General features: G+C 39.2%; 1 pseudogene; it reads right to left on the bottom strand.

The window, feature by feature from the left end:
• Nucleotides 1–2615: 2615 nt before the first annotated feature.
• The window catches only part of LOC129065688 (V-type proton ATPase subunit d 2-like), a 97858-nt pseudogene continuing 82266 nt past the window's right edge, over nucleotides 2616–18207 (bottom strand).

The following is an 18207-nucleotide window of genomic DNA, read 5'->3' as shown; positions in this document are numbered from 1 at the left end:
ATTACACAGTAACTGAACTAATTCTTAAGTTTTAACATTTTTCCTGAAAGCTCAAAGACTGTGAACAAAAAGAAGTTCCTTTTTTTCAGCTGTATCTGTTCAACCCCCAAACTTAATATTATACAAACATTTGGGTCCTAAACACAATGCACTTAAATGGTCTCAGCTGGTGCCTATTCAACCATTTTGGAAATGAGGTAGTCAAAGCTAGGAAGGGTCAAGGGACGCATCCGAGATCACAGAACTGTCCATTGTCTGAGAATGACTCAAACCAGGTCCTTCAATTCCTCCATATACTTTTCATTGTACCACAATTGCTTTCCCCCAATTATCCGCATTTAAAAAATTAAAAGCACAGCTAATCACTCCGATGTTTCTTGTCATCCAGACTCAAGTGACCAATACCTTTTTTTTGGACATTACATAGATAAAACTTCACCTATGTCCAATCTTACTTGGCTAACATTATTTCTCTCCAGCATCTTATTTGCTCCCCAGTTCCTCCTGAAAAGTTCACTATCTGCAGGATTCACAGACTCAGGTCTAGTCTTAGGCCAGCCACACCTCACTCACTCGTGAGCTGTGTGACCTTCACCAAAAGACTTCAACTCACTGAGCCTCTCTTTCCTCGCCATGTGAAATAAGGAAAACAAGAGCAGTCTCCTCCAAATGGCTGTAGGGAAAATCAGGTGAGAAAATGCAAGTGGAGCCTTTACGGTAGTGCTTTGCCACTACCGTAAAACAGTGTTCCAAGAAGGAACCCTACAAGAATAAGTGTACGTGAATACAAAGAGCAGAGGAACGGTGGACCTTGCTACTCAATGATGAGTGACACAAGTTTGCCCCAGTCCCCAAAATGTATTTAATGACAACATAATACACAAGGTAAGCTATGGTGTGCTGGAGACAGCTGGTACCAGCATGCGTGGATTGTGTGTATTCTCAACTCTGTTCAGTGAGATCAAATTAGTAGCTTGAAATCAGCCACGTTGGGGATATTTATACTACAGTAAATTGGCAAACACTATAAAGAGGTCTTGCCCTCCCCCACCAGAGAGCTGGTTGTGAACATTCACCAACACACCACTGATGGGGGATCAGGCTTACAAGTCAAACAAATCTTGGTTTGGACACAAACATTAACTCTGACGCTTGTTAATGTACCCTAGGCAAGCTTCTTGAGCCATGGCTCTCTGGTTCCTTGCCTTTAAGATAGGGATAATAATACATCATTTAAAGACTGTTGAAAATATTGAGATAAGGCACATGAAACACGTAGAATAGGACCTGGGACCCAACCTCAAATAGTAACTGAAAATCGTTGTTACTATTATTGTAAAAAGTCTGGTGTATTTTAAAACTTAGCTGGATCCTATATATTTCACTTATTTTTCATACTTATATATTAAACGCGACTGTGATTTTAGAGTAGACATATGAGCCTAGGTTAGGAAAAAAATTTGTTTCATGGAAAAAAATTCTATTTAATTTCTTTTATTGTTTCTGCATGAGAAAATATTTAAACAAATATGAACATCTAAACAAAGACAGTTTTAAAGCCAAAAATCTAAGTGCTCTGAGTCTCCTCTGAGCATTTGTCAACAATATCAGGCCCCAAACCAGAACATGCTACAACCTTTATGAACCCACCCCACCCTGCCTCCACAGCTGGCCTCCCCCAGCGAAAAGAATTTGATATAGTGCCAACAAGAGGATCTTCCTCTTCAGACTATCTCAGGCTTTCATCCTTTTTGTTTTGTTTTGTTTTAAAAAAGGTAGCTTAAAAACTTGGCATGTAAAAGTCTTCAAAATATCCAAATGCACAGAGCCCAGAGGAAAAGAACATCCAAAATATAAAACTCTGTGGTTTGGAGGCACGTGGATAAGGCCTTGGGCCTGAGGTCCCCCTTGCCATACTGTAGGAATGGCCCAGACAACCACAGGGCTACATTCCTTGTCCCCTCCCAGGCCTCACCCTCTGTTCCCTCATCATTAAGGGAGTAGCTGGTCACCCTCCTCCTATTGATGCCCTTGGCAGAGGACCACTGCAGTGGCTCAAGGCAGTCCAGCTGGGAAGTTGGGTGAAGGGCTGTTGAGTAATTTTTCACTCTGTTGCCAGGGCATGCAGGGGTGCGGCAGGAAAGGGAGAGAGCAAACATGACTTAAGTACGCTGGTGGAGCCCCGGAAACCACGCCCCATAAGCTGGTGAAGGAAGAATGTGGAAAAAATGGCTCCTTGCAGGTCCTTCAATGTTTCTGGGAAGTTTCATCCTTCCTCTTTTTTTTTTTTAAATCAAGAGTAAAATACTTTTGTTAGATTTGATTTTTAACACAACAAAATAGGAGTAGGGAAAGTACCAAAGAGTTAATTAAAAATAATGCCTAAGGCTTGGTGAAGAGTGAGACATAAATGTGGAACCAAGATTTAAAGCTGTGTGTTGGGAGGGGTGCAGGAGGAAGGAGAACTTTGTTTCAGGGTTGGTTTATTGTGCTTCCATTGGGTCTGCAATTCACAAAGGGGCCCTGTGGCTTCCTTCTGTGCAACCTAGATAATCTAACACAACTCCTTTTATTTTCCTCAATAGCGTCCTCTTCACATTTATGATTTTCTGCCCCTAAGGCCCCATGCTGGGTTGTAGAACAGGAATGTAGCTATTAATTTTAGTTGAATGTTTTCGTGAGATGCATTCTGCAATCCACACAATGTGCCTCATTTCTTGTTCCTTCAGCTTTGTGTACGCTTAAAACAAGCCACAATGGAACTGCCTGCTGAATGCCAGCACATCATTCCTACCTCATGCTCATAAAACACATCCTCCCCCACTGCCGTCACCCGCAACCTCAAAGGCTTGTATACTCCATAGCGTCCCTCTACTCTCTTCCTCTGTTGGAAGTCTTCTGCTTGGACCAGCAGATGCAGCCCCTTGGGAGAGACCTTGCTACAGGTCCAGCAGAGGACCTCTGGTCACCTTTGCTCAGTTTCATGCTGGAAGAGTTAAGAGTGAAGATAAGATCGCATTTATCAGCCTCAAACTCAAGAATGGGACACATGATCTCTGCTGTGACGTGGCCGTGAGTCCTACAGAATTTATAGAATTTCTGAGGTGACGCTCGTATAGTTTACTGTACAGTATTGCAATATTCAGTTCATCTAGGGTATTTTCAGACATGCAGTCTTGAAAGAACGGAGCTAAGGGCATTTCCACAAGGAAGACATTAAGAGATCAGAAGGCTTCTCTGGAATGTTGACTGCTTTCATTGCCGGGAGCTGGCCCGGCAGGTGGCACCGCTCCGGAACTTCCTTCATGGACTCTTTCTGCAAGGCGTCGTTCGCTGGTAGAATCAAGTTGTCAGTCATGTAACTGTACCTCATGTAAGTGAGAACTGTGCATATGGGCTCCAGGGAATGATTCCCCAAATTCTCAGATTCTCCGCAGAGCTTTTTCCTTGATGTCAATTTTGGAAACAGTATCACTTCCTCTTTATCTCCACCATGCACCTCCTCCTTTTGCTAGAGGGTCTGGCAGGAGCACACGTGCGCTTCTTCACTCTATAGCAGGGTAAAAATCAAGGTTTGTATATGGTCAGCTGCCTCTTGATTCTCACACAGAATTTCCCTGGCAAAGCCCTGCCATGAGTTATGCCACCGCTGCCCCACTACCGTGGAATCGGAAAGACTAACAGGGCTGTTGAATTGCACTTTGTTCCACTGACAGGACTCCAAGGGGTGAAATCCTTTTCCAGAGGTTGCACGGCTCATTAATAGGCTGTGTCTAGAGCTCAGATTTTTTTTTTTTAAACTTACTTCCAAGTGTAATTTTCCCAGTCCTCACAGTGACTGCAACTTTTCACCTCCAAGACCTTAAACTTTAACTCTCTTTCTCCTAACGGACTTTCCGAATTCTATTTCTTCAGGCGAACCTTGAATCAAAGTCTCACACAGCAGTACCCTCCCCCTCCCATTTTCTACGAACACCAACCTCTTTCTGGATCCGTTTCTCCCCATGCAGTAGCTGGACCCCCAAGGTTTGGCTTCACAGTTCTCCCAGTGACATTGACTGTCCGGGTCTCTCCAGCCCTTGACTTTTTTCAATCTCAGGCCGCCTGGCTTGGCTGGGTTTGGACCACCCTAGCTGGGTCCTAATTGCACCATCATCCAACTTTTAACACTGAGACTGGGCTAGGCCTTTCCCACTCACCCAGTTCTCTTTACATTCTGCCCCCTGCCCAATACTTCTCTGAAAGCCTAAAGAATGTCTGAATTATAGCATATTAAGAACAAGAAGATTCATTAAAGATAATATCATTCAATACTCTCATTCTACAGAGAAGGAACGGAGATCACTGATACTCAGAAATAATGAGTACTCAAGGTGTCTACCTGGCCTACACCTTACCGTCAGTAGGTAAAATGCCATCTCTCTGTTAGAGATGAGGCTCTAAAGATCAGAGACATAATGTGATTTTTCTCAACATCATCAAGCTAGCAGGAGGAGTTGAGCACAATGCCCTCCTCCTCTTGACTCTACCTTCAATTTGGTCTCTAACAATACTCCCCCTTCACCACTTTAGAATATCTTGGTCAGTTTCACTCAGTAAGTGTCAAGTGAGCGTTTACGATGTAGTTAGCATAAAGGGGGTGCAACAGCTAAAAGGATGAATAGAACATACTCCATCCTTCTAAATCTACTTCTCTTCCTAGAAGGATCTAGAGTTTAGCTTCTCCTATTGTAAATAAGGCAGTGTTCCCTCCCAAATTATATTTTTATTTATTAAATATATGTATTAAATAACTGCCTCCTTTAAACTATGTCAATTTTCTCCATTATTAATTATAAGCCTGGGCTCCTCATCCCCTTATTTTATACAAGGAACAGGTATATTTTACCCTGAGTTCCCCAGCAAGCAGAGCCTGAACCTGCTTTATATGTTGCTATTTTATTAGAGTGTGCAATCTCAGGTAGCAGGCATGAGAGATAAGGAGAGTAAAGCAGGAAGGAAGGAGAGACAATATAAGGATACTCAATAGAGTTTCTTGCCATTAAATTCAGCTGATGCCTTGTTATTATCAGCATTGTCCTTTAAAACACCATGATATAAATTGTGTCTTGGGTAAGGGTAAAGGAGGAAGAATTTATCCACCAGTTCCCTTCTACTGGCCAAAAATTTGCCCCATGGAGCATTACTGCCTTCTGCATTTTCTGCATGTGAGTACCGAATAGGGGTCTGTGCCACATCTCAGCCTCAACAGGAAAGCTATGGGCTCGAGACAGGAGGGGTACAACATGTGGAGAAGTTGAGGCCCCATCACAGTGCAGTTGGACAATGTTCGTCTAAGCCACACCGGTGCTGGCTCCCACATGGGGGGCTTGAATAAGGCCAGGTGAGACCTGATGTTGGTGTCTGATATGACTACTATTGACATGTGTCCTGCTGTTTCCTTATAAAGACAGGAATGACTAAAGTTATTTGCAGTTGCTATTGACCTTTCTTTGACCTGTGGATCTATAGTCATGAACCTGAATACAGAGCCTCTAGGTAATTATACTCATAGAAAACATATCTTAATAGCTCCTGAGGCTCAGGGTTGATAGGACTGATATTCTAATTGATCAGATAACCATTTGCAGCACTACGAACAGAGATGTTCTATGCCAGCATCTTTTCAACTTGAATTTTAATGACTAAATGGCTGCAATTAAGAATTTAAGCACATATTCTCTATGCAAAGGACATGGTTTTACTGCGACATATTAGAACTGGGCTTTATAGACTATTAATCTTACTAATAAATTTTTGCCAGAAACAATGACTTAAGAATGGATCTTAATGAAAATAATCAACTTTGGCATATGTTTCTAATATTCAATCAGATTATATCCATAGTTCTTCATGACAGATGTGGTTGCCCCCTCTTTTTTCTTGTCAAGCAAAATCCTGATTTTTGTTTTAGGAGCCCCCAGTGGCTCACTTTTATGTCCTGATTTGCCTAAGTCTCTCCAGGTGGTCCCATTCATCTGGCTAGTAATTCACTTAGGTGTAGATACATGCTACCGTTCTGGCTTATGAGACATGAAAGGCACCAACTGAGGGAATTTTGGGAAATGTTATACCTGGTCTTTAAAAAGGTAAACAGCGATGAGGAATGACTTCATTGCCATGGAATTTTGTTGTTGAATTAGAATAGGATGCTTAGTAGTTCTGTGGCCATCTTGTGATAGGGGAGGAGTCAGCCTGAAGATGAGGCTGATACTCTAGTAAGGCACAACAGAAAGCTAGAAAGACCCTGTATTCTTGATGGTATGTTTTAGTCACTAAGCTAACCAACTTTGGAGCTGTGAATAATTTATATGGGATAATAAATCCTTTATTGTTTGGGCCAGTTGAGTCAGGGCCTCTGTTACTTGCAGCTGAAAGTGTCTTGATTACAGCAAGTCAAATTAAGTGCTTTACCTGGGGATAAAATTTACAATTAATTTATATTAAAGAACAGAAAGGTACACTGTTTAAAATCAGAAGTTCCATCGGAATTTTACTTAGATTTTTCTATAACTTTTGTGGGAAAATAATATTGCCTTCTTTATAAATTTTTCAGTCTAACATGGTATGTTCCATGCCATGGATCTTTAGAGTTCAGGAGTCATTATAAATTAGACCTAGAATTGTTTCTTGAGGATGATTGTGGTTCTGCCATCCAGCAGTGGGAAGCAGGTAGGGTCTGTCCAGACAACTGGTCAGGCTCCTTAATTTCAGAAAGAGGATCATAGTTTTGTCCTCAGCTCTATTGATTGCCAAAGCATTTCATTATGGTTTTAATTAGGAACCCAGAAATCTCCACTCCAAGTTTTTGCTAAATATTACTACTTTTAACTTTGTAGTCCAAGATTTCTCCAAAGCTCGGTTTTAAGAATGGAGCTTGCCAAATGGCACATAATTCATCATTCTACTGGAGAAGAGAAGCTTTGCCCTTGGTTCAAACAGGCTTCCTAGCAACCACGGCTGTACTGTTATGCCTCCTTCCCTCTCCCAAGTCACCCACAGCCATAACATTACATTCATAGTTACATTTTCAATTGAAGAATATTAAAGAAACAACCACCTAAATTCTGTGTTGTATGTAACCCTACAGAAGCAATGGCGCAGAATCTGAGTGGAGTCTAAGTCAAAGAAATATAGTCCAGCAACCAAAAAGTAATTTCGAAATAATGCGAATTCTTAACTTGTGTTTTTTAAACATAGCAAAGGAAATCCACCGTTCACAGCAATATATTTAAAAAAATCTCATCTATAAATTCGTTATCTTGATTGTGATAATTTCATGGGTGTCTAAATATAGCAAAATGTACCAAATAGTACACTTTAAATATGTGGAGTTTATTATATGTATGAGGTATATTATACCTCAATAAAATTGTAAAAAAAAAAAAAAGTAATAAATAAACCCACCTGTGTTCCACTATCATACCCCACAGTTTCCCCACAGAGCCTCTCAATTCCCAAATCTGGAAAATTCCTGACTGGTCCTACCTTTTGTCCTTTACCATCCCACCCCTTTCCTATCAGTTCTTCATCATGAACCTCAGAAGAACTGGTCTACCAAAAAGCAGGACCCATCTTAGGAAACAAGGAAGGAGGAAAGAAACTAATTAGTGAAAGCCAGAATCTTCTTTGGGGGGGGGGCGTAGAGGCATGGGAAGGAGAGGCTAGGAAAACTCAGCTTTTGCAGCCCTCATGAAAAAATATCTTATCATTAAAGGTAGCACTGGGACAATTTCCACCATGCAGAGTGTGGATCTGGTTTATACCTCTTCTTGGAGTTTTCTTAAGAAAGTAGGTACTCCTATATATTAACATAGAAACCAACTTCAAGTTGGCCATTTCTTGAGATTTCCTGTTTTGTTTTATTTCTATTGAAACAACTGTATTTAGCGAACACACACCAGTGCAGTATCTCTTAGTCTGCAACCCCAAATGGATCAAGTCTTAAATTTGGTCCCTGTTCCAATGTTTCAAGATTACCTCTACTCTCAGTCTAACTATCGTAGAGGAAGCGGTGCTCTCAGCTCGCATGTACAGTAATGATTTAGTCTAGCACACAGCCGAAGCGCGGTAATACAGGTCCGCCTCCCACCCGTCAGCCCCTCATTTATCCATAATGACTCAGTCTCTGAATGGTGCCAGCATGCATAAGGAAAAAAGAAAAACAAAAAAAACCTCCAACAACCAAACTAAGATTTCAAAATAAAACCGTTCTGATTAAACATTTTTCAAACATTATGAAGGAGATACACAATCAACAGCAATGCTTCTTAAAACCGTTTTGTTCTCCTTGTGCTTCTTTCATGCCTCATGGCTCCCCTAAGGCAAGCTCTCCTCCAAAAACTCTTGAAAGGGTCCTCTCCTAATCTTAGTTCACACATATCTTGGCTTCTCATTCCTCTCCCTTTCCTCTCAATTGGTCAGCAACAAAATCCAGGGGGAAAACTCTGCAAAGCCAAAGCTGCCTTTAAGTGCTGGAGGAAGAGAAGAAACTGAGTGAGCAAACCCAAAATACTATTTAAGGAGCAGGGTAAAGGGAAAGGCTAGCAACATTCATATAGTAATACATTTGCTCTACTCAAATCCCTGAAGGGATTAGACAGGAGAATACATCATCTGTTGCATCACTGCATCTTTTTTTCTGTGAACAACAGGAAAATATTCAAGTGTGAGTATCGTGAAAAGCTGTGCTCCTATGAAACAGCAGATTCATTTTTATGGTTGCTGGAATCCTCTACTGGTCGTGCTCCTGGGCTTGCACAGGTCATTAAGAAGTTTGAAGCCAAATTTACACCATCACCCTAGTAACACGCAGTATAGTGTCTATGGTATACAAACCTATGTGCTAATACCACATCTGGATTTGATATTTCCTTTGCCTATTTTTTCCATCTACCAATTCCCTCATGTACTTACATTCTGTGTAATTTTATAAATGGTTTCAGATCCTTGTGGAGTGAGGCGATGTATCAAATGAATGAAAGCATACATCTTTCCTTCTATCCCCTCTTTCAGAAGGTTATGCTTGCCTTTTTCCTTGCTTTTTTTTTTTTTTTAACTTCAGCTCCACCAGACTACCACCTCTGGGGTCTCCTTCCTAATCCCAGTGACCCTGGATCAAAAGCTACACGTCATCTTTGGCTTCTCCCGTGCCTTCTCTCTCAGGCAAGCATTAAGTCCAGCCAGTTCTCACTTCATTTGCTGTGGCAGGTCTGTTTCTTCCTCTCCATTCTCAAGGACAGGCCCTCATCACCATGTGCCTGTGCAGTTCCAATATTTTCCTAATATCTTTGGCTGTAGACCTTCTCCACTCTAAATCATCTGACAGCATCCCCTGATACATAAAAGTACTTCTGGTCTTTCCAAAATTTAAACCCAAAACTCAAATTTAGGTTAAGATTCTTTTACATCTAAGGTATCTTTGAGGTTTCCCAGATGGTCCCTGTGTACCAAAAAAGATTTAGCCCCTCACTTAATGAAAGGAGTGATACTAAAATCCAGGAGTCAAATGAGCCTTTTCGTTTCTTAAGCAAAAATTAGACTAATCCTACTTTGGACATTACGACTTATGCTAACTCCTTCTCACGATTTGTGCATTAAGGGCAGGGTTATGTTTTAATGGTACTTATTCAACACTACAAGCTTATCATAAGCCCATTGCTTATGTTTTTCTCAACTCTTCATCTGAAGTTTATTAACTTTGTTTATCTGCTGGAGACAGCCCAACAATAACTGACACTTTAGGTCAGCTGATTATTATTTATAGACTTTTTGTGCTGTCTTAACCAGGTTAAGTGCTGCTCTGATCTGGACCTTGTAATTCTACCTTCCCTTCCTAACATAAGTGAAACTCACAATATATAGGAACTACTGAAAGTATGCCCTGTTATGATTTGACTGATGTTCAACCATGATGACAACCCAAATATTATAATATTTGATAATTACTCATATATTAGGAAGAGTCAATGCATATTTTGTGCTATATGAATAACATACTCTAAATATTCTGTTACCAATAGCTTCCTGTGCTCAGATAGCTCTGACCTGAGTATTCCCCAATTAAGACAGGTATAAAAATGTTGTTAACATTGTTCATGATTTTGACATACTAATTTTAAAACAGGGTTTTTCTAGCTTCTTTGGACATCCCAATCAAATTTTTAAAAAGGAGATTAATATCTACTCATTAGCACACTCCAATTACCGTCAAAGAAAATCTCAGAAATTAAGACTGAAGCCCGTTCTAAAAGAAAATATATCAGTCAACTAAACAAAACAGATAATTCTTACTGGTGTTACTATCATTAAAAGACTCAATCTGATTTCTGGAAAAAAAAAAAAACAGATTTACTCAAATATAACAATTTACTCCATGAGAAAGAAAAGATATTGACTACTTCAAAATTTTTTCACATCCTCGGGTGTCTTCCCAAACCACATCTGTAGGCTTTTATACATAGGCACTAAAAAATAATCCAAGTGATAGTGGAAGGGTCAAATTGATTCAGACTTTACAAAACTATGGGTAGGAAAAATTTACCTGAGAGTCTCAATAGGTGATCAAATCTTGCCTTATCTATAATTACCATAATCCAGGAAAACTCAGGTGATTTTCTAAAAATCTCACTTTACAGTTAAAATATGGAAATATATATTTTAAATGAATCATTTACATACTATTTCTGAAACTCTTAAGAACATAAAATGAGCTAATGGTATTTTACAGTCAAACCTATCTTGGTTTTCCATTTTAGTGGGATCTAAAGTCCTGTGAATCTTGACTTGATTGTTTCTCTGACAGATGCCCTTTGGAACATCCTGGTTTTGTCAGATATGATTGGGTTGACATGTAGTCATAGGCACAACAGATGTGAGCTGAAATTCCAAAAGGTACATGGCTGAATTCACCACCACATGATACAGATTTAGAAGACCAAATATATTCAACCAGACTCCAATGAAAATGAGACTTAAAACTACATGAAAAAGGGTCTTTTTCAGTACTTTTAAACAAAACTACTGTTCTTAAGTTCCAAGGCATACATCTTAAACACATGCTTGCTGGTAAACACTCTTAGGATCCTCCATCTGGACCCCACAATCTAGACCATTGTATATCTGGTGCAAGGCTCACCAAAAGGTCTCTAGAAGTAAATAGCCTCTGGAAATCACCAGCTTCCTTCCCAACCCTCTATGGATGAAAAAGGTGACATCAAGTATAGACAGTTTCCTTTCTATACCTTTGCATGAATACCTATGACTGGGTCAAAGGGCTTCTCATGGACTTAAGATTTATTGCTCTTTCTTCTTTATCTCTTTCCTTTTGTGTTAACCTCTTTTGCTCTCTCTGCGTAATTGTTTACTTTCTATAAAATTCTCTGACCTAAATTTGCCTTTTCCAAAGAATATCAGTAACCACCACATTTTCTAAATATTAAATTTGATATAAAGCCTCAATATTCACTAATATATATATATTTTCAGCTGTGGCACATCTGTATGCTTTAATGGGATTCTAGGCACCAACCAATTAGCTGATGTAACTGATATTTTTTAGAGCCTCAAAGAGACCAAAGGTCATCAAAAGATAAGGAGACATGTGACTAATTATGCAAGCTGGTCCAATTGTTGCCCCATAAAGCTATACAGGAATCATTGCATGATTTTTTTTTACCTCTCTCTGGGATTTTTTCCTCCACAATTAGACCACTGAAGATCAGACTGTTATTAGGACCTATTAAATAGCACCTCAATGGATATCATTAAGTCTATTCTTCTTTAATAATGAAATAGTTTTCTTGTCCTTACCATACCAAAGTGTGATCTGGTCTTGGACACAGTAATTTAGTCTCTCCTAGTATTCAAAACCATTCTTCCATTTGTTCACATTTTACTGAGAACCTTGTAAAGTAACTCAACAAGAGTTGTCCAATATAGTAAATTTCATTGGTTTACACAAGGATCCCTGAACTGTAATGTATGATCTATAATTTTCTCTGACAATGGCCCCAATATCAAATTAAAAATACAAACATTGTTGCCAACAAAGCTAGTATAAATTTGTTGGCTAAAATAGCCCCAAATAATAAAAATGCCTTAGACTATTTACTTGCCAGTCAAATAGAGTCTGATAATATCATTTAATGCCTTTTTTAATACCTGGGTAAATACATTTAAAAAGGCAAAACAATTAATCACTAAAAGGGATAAAACTCACTTGGTTAGCTTGATCAAGCTAATCTTTTGAAACTTATTCTCCTAATTAGGCCTAAAATGGCTGAAAATTGAATGCAAAAATGGGTTCCAATGTTCTTTTGATATTTGTACTTATCCCACGAGGATAATTTCAAATAGATAAAGGGCCTGTCTTTATCTGCCCTGTACTGTTGACACTGCACTAGAAAGAGTCCGAGGCCCTCGTGGTAAACTGCTTCTTTAGGAGTTTGTTTTGGCAAAATTGTGAGCTTGTTTATATTCTCTCTCCTCTACTAAAAATATAAATTTCATGAGAAAAGGGACTTTGCCTTGTTCACCACTGTACCCTTAGTGCCTAGATGTTGTAGTGTCCAGTATGTAATAGTTGCTCAATAAAAATTTGTTGAACAAATAGTCTTGGCTTCCCTCCCCTGTAGAGATGGAGAACAATACCAAGTATTATTAACACTGGAAGGAACAGTCAGCTGGTCTCTTGGTGGTGGCCACATGCGTGACCCTGGCAGGGTTCGTGCAGGGAGAGCAATACTCCACTGTCAACAGACACACCTCTGGGGTGCTGTCAGAAGCAGGAGCTTGGAAATTGGGCTTTGTCACCCACTGTTGCTTCAATAACAAAAACTAGGTCTTAGACACAGTAAGTATCTCTGGAAACGCCAAGATTTATTTTGGGGAAAAAGGCTTTGGAAGAGACTGGACTTTTTATAGGTAACTGCCATCAAGACTTGCGCACTAATGGGACCGCAGTTGTGTTTACCAGTTTTAGACACTGGGATTACATTTATATTTTTCCATTTTGAATATTTATAATCAGCCTCCCTGACTTGATTATAAATTTCCCAAGGACAGGCATTCATGAATGAATGGGATCTTTGCTGGCTGTTGATGGAATGAAAATAATGGAGGTTTAAAAATCTAGAGAAATGGAGAATCACTAAAATTAGGTCAAGATCTTTCTACCTTATTCTATGTTCTACTCATAAAACCCCTGAAAATAATTTTAAAAATAAATATCTAATTAAAAAATTAGATACTTGAAACCTATATAATTTTGTTAACCGATGTCACCAATAAATTTAATTTTAAAAAAAGAAAAGAAAATGCACAGGCAAGAGGCTAACTGAGACAATGTAGCTCTACATCCAGTGTGAAGTGGTGACGTCTGCTTATTTGTCTTTCAGAATAGTTTCTGAATAAGTCTCTTTTTTCTCCTTGCTATTCAGCGAGGGTAGCCCAAAGAGGACCTGACCAAGAATAATGGGTTGAAACTGGAAGTAGTTAGCTACTAACTTCTTGTGTGATCTTGCCTCCAATATTTAACTTTTTCCCAACTGGATTTCCTCATTTGTTAAACAAGGGCCATATTTGTCTACGTCTCACAGAGCTGTTGTAAAGGATTAAATAATATAGAAAGGCATATGTAATGTCAACTACTCCACATTAAAAGTTTTCAAGCACCCCTTCAGTCATCGATGCATGTTGTGGGACATTTGCCATCACTGAAAAAATCAGATGGCTCTCTATGGTGTAGATGTATAGATGACAGGGTCATTGCTTTGCAAAAAAAATTTTGAAAGCATAGAGTCCTCTGCATAAAGTATTTCTGAGAAGGAAGCCATTATTTTACCCCAGAAGAGTTTAGCTACAATTTATGCAGGATTTCCAAAAGTGAAAGAGAGATCAGCATGCTGGGGTCATTCAAAGTTACATGTGGCTCAGGCCAACAACGGACCTGTTTACTTTTATTTCAATTCCTGTCTGAGAGCAGGCACTATTAGTGCTGCTGATGCCTATATTGCTATAGACATATATTGCTCACTGATTAGCTGTGTTCCTTGCCAATGCAGAGGAAGCATCACCATATGGGAATCATTTCTTACAAACTAGGTTAAAAAGTTAAATTAATTAATCAGTAAATGTCAGGGAAAATATAAATAAGATATATGCACAGGACATAAGATATTTGTAAAGACTCCAAAAAGTTTCAAACACTCCTTGTATGTTTTTCTCCTTACTTGTCATCACCATGCCGCACAGTTTGGTGCCTGATAAATACAAATTTAATTAGGAAAAAGAAACCATTTTGTTTTCTGATGAGTGACGCACAGGGAAGCCACTTGGCAGTCTCTGTGTTTTCCTATCTCAGGATAACGTGAGAATCCGAAAACCAGGAGTGTTAGGGAGACATTGAGAAGGCAGACACTTAGGTGTTCTATTTTGCAAGAGTTTGCAAAGATAGATGTTCTGTTCTTGCCTCAAGTAGTCTAATGTTAGAGCTCTCTTAGATCAACAGAAAGCTTCTCTTTTTCTGATTGAGCTCTTCTTTGCTGCAAATTCAGCAAATATTCTCTCTTCTGAGGAAGATGGAAAATAACTATATAGCATCATCCCTTGACCACTGTTGAAGTATACAATGCTGCTGTATATTGACATGTAAATATGGGAAACCTAAATAGCACCTTTATAAGAATGAATGTGGAAATGTACATCCTCTGGGTGGGTGCACGTTTTGATAAGCAGGAGATGCCTCAGCGTGAGAAAAAGAACCCTCCTTTTCCTGATGAATTCAGCCTCAGCCAGGGCAGCTTGGCAAGCCCCCACTGGCCTACTTGGCTGCAACCCATTGTGCAGTGCACAAGCCCTAAGACACTGTATGGAATATTTTTCAGTCTTCGAGAATAGTCGTTGTTACAGCTGGGCTTTCTAGCAATAACATGGTCCCACATCTGTCTGTGTTTCAGGGTTTGCAAAGCTCTTTTAGTATTACCTTATTTAGTTCCTTCAAGAATTACTTAAGGAGGTATTATTTCTATTAATCAGATAAAGAAGCTTCGATAGATTCAAGTCCATGGCTAGTAAGTGGCAAGGCCGGCCACTAAGGACTAAGCCTTCTGTTTTATATCCAGTCCTGCCTCTACGGTATCAGAGCTGCTGCTTCTTTACTCCCCAGTTTACACACAACAGTTGACTTGACCATTTTCCATGCAAAAGCTTGTCCATATTCACTTCTCTTGAGAAAGTGATGTTGTTCCACACTACAATTTGACATTGTTCAGAATGTTAACGCCATCCTCTGCCTCAGGCTTTCCTCCTTCTGGACATGCAGCATTCCATTTAGACCCTAAAAGCCCACTTCAACTTAATCGCTTATCCTGTTCATCTTTCATTCTTTTTCTGACACTAGATTAACAACTCCCTCCTCATCCCGTCTGATTTAGTGGCATCTACAAATTTGGCCAACAGAAGTTCAATACTTGACTTCAAGTCAGGTTGTACATCTCTCTTATCTTCTACTGTTGATAGAAGCCGTTGGCAAGGGTATAAAATTGGTTAAAGCTATGTATGTAAATACAAATAGCAGCAGTCAGCAAACTTTTTCGGTAAAGGGCTTGAGAGTAAATATTTTAGGTTTTGCAAGGCTTACGGTCGCTGTTGCAACTACTCAATTTGGTCACTATGGCGAAGAGAAGAAGGAGGAGGAGGAGGAAAAAGAGGAAAAGGAGAAGGAGAAGAAACCAAACAGCTGTAGACAATACATAAGCAAATGGGCATGGCTGCGTTCCAAAACAGCTGAATTTATGGACTTCATATTTGAATTTTGAATTTCATATAATTTTTACATGTCACAAAATATTTCCCTTTTGATTTTTTTTCTGGCCACTTAAACATCTAAAAGCCATCCTTAGCTTGCAAACTGTACAAAAATAGGCTAAATTTGGCAAGTTTTGATCCTTAGTGTAGAGATCAATACTTATATTAATATATTGTGAGCTAGGAACAATTATAACTTTGATGCTCCTCCCTCTCAGTATTGTAGGCAGCAAGATCACTAGAGTCAAATCCTAAAGCCCAAAAGAGGAAGCTAATAAAAATGCCTTTAACGAAATAAAGTTCAAATTAAATCTAGAAACAACTGATCCCTTCAAGTTTGATTAGAGATTACTATAACTAAGTATATTTATTTATTCATATGAGGTTTCATATTTTCATATTTCCCTTTTCCCTTCAAACTTTGCCTTTATTAAATGTTCACAGAAAAAAATATGAAAAGATTTTTTTATTCTGTTTTAATAATAAATAGCTCCAGGCAGTGAGCACCAGCCACTCCCTATGTTGCCCTTGGCTCTGAATTCTGATTGGCCACGTTGACTTCTCCTTCCTGTCCTGGGTGATGTTCATTCAGGCTCCACAGTCCACGTCAGTGGTAGTACCTGGTTTCTAGTTTGGTTACATGCCTCTGTGAGTTAAGTAAATGATTTGGACTCAGAGCGCTAAGTCCTGGACAAATCCTTTCTCAGGAAGGATTTTAAACTGGTAAGGTGATTTGGGAAGAAGGATAAAGAAATGGAGAAATTACCTGTGGTGGAAAATTTAAAGTGGTCCCAAGACTACTGGCCTCATTATGACTTTGGACCTGAAAACACAACACACTAGAACACGAAAAAATCAGTTTCCTGTGGATTTAGCTCTTGAGGGCTTCAGCCCTGAGGTCTGGGTCATAGGCAGTTGTCTAAGCCTTTCTGGTCTTCTCAGAGCTGATTCTCATGCCTTCACCCCTTTGCCTCGCCCCGTCTTCATGCTGCCCCTGTTCCTGGCTCCTTCTGCGTCCACTGGGGATTTCTGGGTTTCTGCCTTTCACACTTGTCCCCATCTTCGTTGCCCTGGCTGTCCCACAGCTGCCTTTGCAATTAGGGGTTCTCTTTCCTTGGTGTTCTTCTCTTTTCAAAAGACAAACTTGGGTTCTTGGGGAGAAGAAGAATGCAAATTAAAACCAAAAGCTACCATGTTTCTGTATCAAATCAGTAACGTATATTATATTTAATGTTATGTAAGCTGTCAGGAAACATATTCTCACATAGTGAGTGTGCAAATCAGAACACTGGGTAGCCCTGTTGGGATATAACTTGACAACACGCACCAAGAGCCTTAAAATTTCTTGTATCCTTTAACTGCATAGCCAATTTCTACTAATATATCCTAGCATAAGAATCTTTAATAATAATAAAAAAAGGCTTTCAGCACAAAAATATTCATTTATGACAGAAAAAGGAACACCTAAATATTCAGCCCTGGAGGGAAGACTAAGTCATGTAGTCTAACTAAGCTTCATGTAGCTGATAAGGAGTGCAGGTATTTATAATACAAGGAAAAGTGAAAATTGTATTACAGTATGATTCCCTCTATTAAAAAGGAGATTTGCATTAAAGAATTTGGAAGGAAATATTCCAAATAATACTTTCCTCTTTATATGTTTACGTACTTTATATGTACAACTGTATGTACACTGGAGAAAACATACAGAAAGGGTAATGATGTATTGCCTAAAGAAAAGAGCTGAGCCTAAAACTGTATATACCAAATGAGTGCAATTATTTAAAAAGCCCCGAAACTTCACATCAAGGGCATCAAACTTAAAACACATACAGGAGCCAAACTGGCAGCATAAGGAAAAATTTTTTTTTAAAAAACTGCATTGGAACAGTTTTCAAACTGTCAGGCACCTGCCTCTTCTAAGGGTGGCAGCCTCCCTTCAGCTCCTGCCATTTTGGGTGGCAGGTTCAGTTTTTCAAGAAAACTTTTAAATCTGGATTTTCTTTTTGCATGTTAAAGTCTAATTTAAATTATAAATATATTGCATGGGCCAAATAAGACATGACAGACTTTTTTGGACCAGTGGTTACCCATTTGCATCTTCTGCTGTAGATCTGATGAAGTGCACGTGCGCGCGCACACACACGCAGATGTTAGAGACAATCCAGTCAAAATGTAAACAGCCATCGTGGCTGGATGATGGGACTCTGGGGATTCCTATTATTTCCTATGTGTCCATTAAATTTTCTTTAATATGCACGGATGCTTTTATAATGGAAATATTGAATCATTATTTTTCACCAAATTACAGAGGTTTTGTTTTTTTTTTTAAATGCTCAGGATCTGGAGCTTTCCTTTTTC

The sequence above is a fragment of the Pteronotus mesoamericanus genome, unplaced genomic scaffold (genome assembly GCF_021234165.1).
Source record: "Pteronotus mesoamericanus isolate MK-2021 breed Mesoamerican mustached bat unplaced genomic scaffold, CSHL_Meso_final contig_182, whole genome shotgun sequence".
NCBI classification, from domain to species: Eukaryota; Metazoa; Chordata; class Mammalia; order Chiroptera; family Mormoopidae; genus Pteronotus; species Pteronotus mesoamericanus.
This window is presented reverse-complemented; position numbering and strand designations above follow the sequence as displayed.